Consider the following 547-nt stretch of genomic DNA (forward strand, 5'->3'; position numbering starts at 1 on the left):
ATGCGAAGAGCTGACTCATTTGAAAAGACCCTGATGTTGGGAAAGATTGAGGGCAGGAGAAGGGGACGACAGAGGATGAGATGGTTGGATGACATCACTGACACAATGGACAGGGGTTGGGGTGGACTCCAGGAGTTGGTAATGGACAGGGAGGCCTGGCGTGCTGTGGTTCATGGGGGTAGCAAAGAGTCGGACACAACTGAGCGACTGAACTGAACTGAAACTTACCTAAGGAGACAAAAAAACTGTACACAGAAAATTATAAGACACTGATGAAAGAAAGCACAGATGACATAAACAGACGGAGAGATATTCCATGTTCCTGGGTAGGAAGAATCAATATTGTGAAAATGACTATACTACCAAATGCAATCTACAGATTCAACGTGATCCCTATCAAATTACCAAGGGCATTTTTTACAGAACAAGAACAAAAATTTCACAATTCATTCAGTTCAGTTTAGTTCAGTCAGTCATGTCTGACTCTTTGTGACCCCATGGATTGCAGCATGCCAGGCCTCCCTGTCTATCAGCAACTCCCAGAGTT

At 44.2% G+C, this 547-nt stretch overlaps 1 protein-coding gene across 1 annotated transcript in view; it reads right to left on the reverse strand.

The window, feature by feature from the left end:
* DMRTA2 (DMRT-like family A2) overlaps positions 1-547 on the reverse strand; it is a 6,825-nt gene that overhangs the window by 173 nt on the left and 6,105 nt on the right. The window lies entirely within an intron of this gene.

This window comes from Bison bison, unplaced genomic scaffold (genome assembly GCF_000754665.1).
Source record: "Bison bison bison isolate TAMUID 2011002044 unplaced genomic scaffold, Bison_UMD1.0 scf7180017864033, whole genome shotgun sequence".
Taxonomy (NCBI): domain Eukaryota; kingdom Metazoa; phylum Chordata; class Mammalia; order Artiodactyla; family Bovidae; genus Bison; species Bison bison.